Raw genomic sequence first — 6000 nt, forward strand, 5'->3', positions numbered from 1 at the left:
ACTAAGAAGTTATGAAGTGGGGTTGGGGATTTAGCTCAGTGGTAGAGTGCTTGCCTAGCAAGTACAAGGCCCTGGGTTCGGTCCCCAGCTCCGAAAAAAAGAAAAAAAAAAAAGAAGTTATGAAGTTAGGGAAAAATCAAGGTGTAATCTTGTCCCTGTCACTTGTTGACCCTAGTCACAGGCAGTTGACTACTTGATAGCTGTATGACCTTTGGCTGTGTCACTGGCAGTCTCTGGGACACAAGAGGAGTGAGCTCCCCTCCCCTCCCCCAGCACCTTTATAATTGTCATTCACTCAGTATCTGTTCTGTGAAACTTAAAAAAAAAATTAAAACATCCATCTGTAATGAGATCTGATGCCCTCTTCTGGTGTGTCTGAAGACAGCTACAGTGTACTTATATATATAATAAATAAATAAATCTTTAAAAAGAAAGAAAAAGAAAGAAAGAAAGAAAGAAAGAAAGAAAGAAAGAAAGAAACACTATTTCGACAAAAAGTTGCATTACTTTTTGCTACAAATCTAACAGAAGGGGGGTGCTTCTGGGTATTTAGGCCCACTTTTTTTTTTTTTCAGAGGTGGGGACTGAACCCAGGGCCTTGCGCTTGCCTAGCGCAAGCTACCACTGAGCTAAATCCCCAACCCTTAGGCCCACTTTCATTTAAAGATTTAGTTAAGGGGCTGGGGATTTAGCTCAGTGGTAGAGCACTTACCTAGGAAGCGCAAGGCCCTGGGTTCGGTCCCCAGCTCCGAAAAAAAGAACCAAAAAAAAAAAAAAAGATTTAGTTATTTATTTTATGTATGTGAGTACACTGTAGCTGTCTTCAGACACACCAGAATCCCATTGGGGATGGTTGTGAGCCACCATGTGGTTGCTGGGAATTGAACTCAGGACCTCTGGAAGAGCAGTCGGGTGCTCTTAACCGCTGAGCCATCTCTCCAGCCCCTCCTTTTTTTTTTTAAGTTGGAAAATAACTTTATTTGTTCCAGGAAGTCACCAGAGTCCCCTCAAAACTGGAACTGCTTCTCAGTGCCAGCGGCCTTGGTGACCTTGAACACACTAAAGTTCACTGTCTTGGTCAGCAGCCTGCACTCTCCCACGGTGACAATGTCGCCCATCTGTACACCCCTGACACAGGGGACAGACGCCTGTGTCCCATCCCCCACCATTGTCCTTCCGTCGTAGTAGAGATAGTTTGAGTGATGACAATGTTCCTCTCTCCATCTGTCCGGTCACTACACCAGACTGGATCTGACCTCCGATGGCGACATTATCATAGAAGGGGCGTTTCTTGTCTATGTAGATGCCCTCGATGGCCTCCTTGGGCATCTTGAGGCCTAGACCGATGTTCTTATAGTTCCGAGGGAGTTTCTCCTTGCGGACTTCTCCCAGCAGAACCGCATCTTGGTTTTGAAAGATTGTGGGGTTTGGGGATTTAGCTCAGTGGTAGAGCGCTTGCCTAGCGAGCGCAAGACCCTGGGTTCGGTCTTCAGCTCCGGGAAAAAGCAAACAAAAAAACAAAAACAAAAAAACAAAAAAAAAAACCCAAACAAACAAACAAACAAACAAAAAGATTGTGAGCTGTTTTGGAGCAGCACATCCCGTCTGAATGCTCATCATCCTTCTGGCAGCCTGAGGAAAAAGAGAGATAGTGTCCCTAACACAGCGCTGGACCCAAGAGCTACTACGGCAGAGCCGGCTAAGTGGCAACGCGTCAGAATTCTCACAGCATCAACGTCGTCCTGCAAGCATCTCAAAGCCCCATCTCCAGCCGTGGGAGGGACAGAGATGCACCACTTAATCACTGCACCCCAATCCTGGCTTAGTCTTCATCTCTGCCGTAGCACACTCTGGATAAAGTCTGGTAGGAGCGGAAGGTATCAGAATGGAGGCTGCCGCCCAGAGACAGCATATTGTGGAGTGCTGTATGAGACTAATTCTTCTTTTTTTTTAAAAAAAGATTTATTTATTTATTATATATAAGTACACTGTAGCTGTCTTCAGACACACCAGAAGAGGGCATCGGATCTCCTTACATGTGGTTGCTGGGATTTGAACTCAGGATCTCTGGAAGAGCAGTCAGTTCTCTTAACCGCTGAGCCATCTCTCCAGCCCAAGACTAATTCTTCTTGTCCATTTGAAAAACATCGGGGCTGGGGATTTAGCTCAGTGGTAGAGCGCTTACCTAGGAAGCACAAGGCCCTGGGTTCGGTCCCCAGCTCCGAAAAAAAGAACCAAAAAAAAGAAAAAAAAAAAGAAAAAAAAGAAAAACATCAGTTGTTCTAAGTAAAAAGTATTTTAAAGAGGGCCTGGAGAGATGGCTCAGTGGAGAGATGCTCTTCTGGAGGTCACATGGTGGCTCACAACCATCTGTAATAGGATCTGATTCTCTCTTCCGGTGTGCATATAAGTAAAATAAATAAATACTTAAAAATATTTTAAGGGTTATATCTAAGCTGGCAGTGGTGGCGCACGCTTAGCACTTGAGAGGCAGAGGCAGGTGGATCTCTGTGAGTTCGAGGCCAGCCTGGTCTACAGAGTGAGTTCCAGATAGCCAAGGCCACATGGCAAAACCCTGTCTCAAAAATGGAAGAAAAGGGCTGGAGAGATGGCTCAGCGGTTAAGAGCACCCGACTGCTCTTCCAGAGGTCATGAGTTCAATTCCCAGCAACCACATGGTGGCTCACAACCATCTGTAAAGAGATCCGATGCCCTCTTCTGGTGGGTCTGAAGACAGCTACAGTGTACTTATATATAATAAATGAATAAATCTTTAAAAAAAAATGGAAGAAAAAAGAAAAAAAAAGTATTTGTCATTTTTCCAGAGGATCTGGGTTCCAGCACCTACATGATGGTTTCTCCAGTTCCAGGGAACCCAATGCTCTCTCCTGGCTTCCAAGACACCAGGCATGCATGTGGTGCACAAACATACGTGCAGGCTTGGTCAAATATCTGTAAAACCTATATCTATAAAATACGCATTCATACTAATTATTTATCTATATCTATATATATATTAGCATTTCCAACTGTGGAGTCTGTTCCTCTTGAGCCGTCCTGCCTTTAAAGCCCAGCCAGTCTGTCTTTCTGTCTCTGGCCACACCCTCCGGCGAGCCTATCGCTTCTTGGAGATTTGCTGTACCCAGTTGTTTCCCTCTGTGTACCCAGTTGTTAGGTAGGAGTAATTGTACCTCTTTGCAGAGTTAATCTGAGGAGACAGTCCGAGGGCACGTCAGGGCAGCTTTGCTATAGCCACCTCTGATGCAGTCACTCCCTTGCAAGCCAACCCCAAGACAATTGGTCCACAGATCCAGGCTGCGACCCAGCCAGCTTGATTCTCCAGGCTCTGGATTGGGCACACAAAGTCAGCAACTGGCGGAGAGCAATCTTATACAAAGTGAGGCTGTTTAGGATCTCAAGACGGACCTGAACTGAACAGCCCTGGCCAGTGGAAAGGTGGGGCAGAGCCCTGACTGACAGGCTCCGACTGGTACTGCCAGCTGGACCAGAATGATTCTTTCTGCCAGAACCTGCCCTGGTTTTGTGCCTGCTCCAGGTGTTCCGATCCAGGGGCTGCTCAGGAAAGGAACTGACATTATCAAAGAGCTGAGAGAGTTGGGGAATCAGTGGTAGCAGGGGACAGGGTGTGCCAGCCATATGGCTCTCTGTGGCAAGCTACTCCTCCCAAGGACCCTGGGAAAGCAGAGTTGTGGGTTTAGGAAAGAATGTGGGTGTGTGTGTCTTGCTTACAAGCCTGGGGTTATGGGACCTTGTAGGTAAAACTGTTGGCTTCCTTGGATTTGTATTATGTCTTATTTCCCTTCCATTTTCCTGTGTGTGTGTGTGTGTGTGTGTGTGTGTGTGTGTGTGTGTGGTGTCTGTGAGTGTGTGTGATGTATGTGTGAGTGTGTGTAAGTGTGTAAGCATGAGTGTGTGATGTATGTGTGAGTGTGTAAGTATGAGTGTGTGAGTGTGTGATGTATGTGAGTGTGTAAGTATGAGTATGTGAGTGTGTGATGTATGTGTGAGTGTGTAAGTATGAGTGTGTGAGTGTGTGAGTGTGTGTGAGTGTGTGTGAGTGTGTGTGATGTATATGTGTGTGGTGAGTGTGTGTGATGTATGTATGAGTATGTGTGAGTGAGTGTGTGTGAGTGAGTGTGTGTGTGTGTGGTGTGTGTGAGTGTGTGATATATGTGTGAGTGTGTAAGTATGAGTGTGTGCAAGTATGAGTGTGTGTGAGTGTGTGTAAGTATTGTGAGTGTGTGTGAGTGTGATGTATGTGTGAGTGTGATGAGTGTGTGTGATGTATGTGTGTGTGGTGAGTGTGTGATGTATGTATGAGTGTGTGATGTGTGTTTGAGTGTGTGAGTGCGTGAGAGTGTGTGAGAGTGTGAGTGTGTAAATGTGAGTGTGTGAGTGTGTAAGTGTGTGAGTATATATGAGTGTGTGTGAGTGTGTGAGTGTGTGTGTGTGAGTGTGTGAGTGTGTGATGTAGTTGTGTGCATATGTGGAGGCCTGAGACAGAGAGAGGCTGAGAATTATTCTCAACTGCTCTTCTATCTTATTCACTGAGACATTGCTTAATCAAACCCAGAGCACTGGATATGGCTGGCTCCCGATCTCCACCTTCCAAGGCTGGGATTACAGATGAGCTCAGGCATTCGTGTGGATTCTAGAGGTCTGAACTTTGGTCCTCATGCTTGCAAGGCAAGTGTTTAACCACTGAGCCATCTCCCCCTTCTCTTCATATTTTCCTCAGAGCCTCACTATGCTTTCCAGGCTATTCTTGAACTCAAGGTCTTTGCCTTCCAGCACTGGGAATGCAGGCGTGCACTATTACTCACAGCTCCTGTCTTTTCTTTTTCGAGACAGGGCCTTATACAGCTCAAAATGGCCTCAAACTCACTTTCTAGTTGAGGCTGGCATTGAGCTCCCTAACCTCCTACCTGGGATGGCATCCGCCGTTACACCCAGTTGATGTGGTGCTGAGGGTGGAACCCAGGTGGAATCCAAGCAATGGCAAGCCACTCAACCAACTGACCTACATAGCAAACCTAGGCGGCTTCTTTTCTTCTTATTTTTTGCTCACTTAATGTGTATGCTCCTGTGTATGTGTGTGTGGACACTGGGATGTGTCTATGTGGACACCATGATGGGCATGTGAAGGTCAGAGGACAGCTTTTGGGGGTATGGGAGGATGAGGAGATTGGATTCAGGTCATCAGGCTTGGCAGTAAGAGCCTCTCTGTGCTAAACCATCTTTTTATTTTTTTTTCTTTTCTTTTTTCCCGGAGCTGGGGACCGAACCCAGGGCCTTGCACTTGCTAGGCAAGCGCTCTACCACTGAGCTAAATCCCCAACCCCGTGCTAAACCATCTTAACAGACTTGGTTGGGCTTTTCTGAGATGGGTCTTACCATGTAGCTCAGGCTAGCCCAGAGTACTGTATCCTCCTGCCTCTAATTTCTAAATACCAGGATTACATAGCTATATTACCATACCTGGCTGCATTCCTGTAATTTTTTTTAAAAAGACTTTAAAAAATCTTTATATATATATATGTGTGTGCACTTGTGTGCTTGCCTTCAGAGGCCAGAGGCCTAAATTCTCCTGGAACTGGAGTTACAGGAAGTTGTGAAGTCACCTGATGTGGGAGCTGAGATCTGAACTCAGATCCTCTCAAAAGAGCAGTCCATGTTCCTAACCACTGAGCATCCCGTCCAGTGTCAATCCCTTAGACTCTGGGGCAAAGGCCCCTGCGGTCCCTCAGCTCCCTCCCTGGGCCTCCTGGAGGATGATGGATGGGCAAAGCCAAGCACACAAGGGTGGAGTTAAAGCTTGTGTAATCACTTTGACAGAGGCCAACGCTAGTCAAGGCAAGCTATTCAGTGCAATCTCTCAGTCTTGACCAAGATGTCGCCCCCAATCCTCATTCTCTGCCCATTGCTGAGAGCCCACATTCCATTCTGCAGGTGTCTGCAGGTGGGGTTGACTGGGCCAAC

General features: G+C 46.5%; 1 pseudogene; it reads right to left on the bottom strand.

Moving 5' to 3' along the window:
• Positions 1-781: 781 nt before the first annotated feature.
• Rps11-ps6 (ribosomal protein S11, pseudogene 6) lies at positions 782-5509 on the bottom strand (annotated as a pseudogene).
• Positions 5510-6000: the final 491 nt, after the last annotated feature.

The sequence above is a fragment of the Rattus norvegicus genome, chromosome 12 (genome assembly GCF_036323735.1).
Source record: "Rattus norvegicus strain BN/NHsdMcwi chromosome 12, GRCr8, whole genome shotgun sequence".
NCBI classification, from domain to species: Eukaryota; Metazoa; Chordata; class Mammalia; order Rodentia; family Muridae; genus Rattus; species Rattus norvegicus.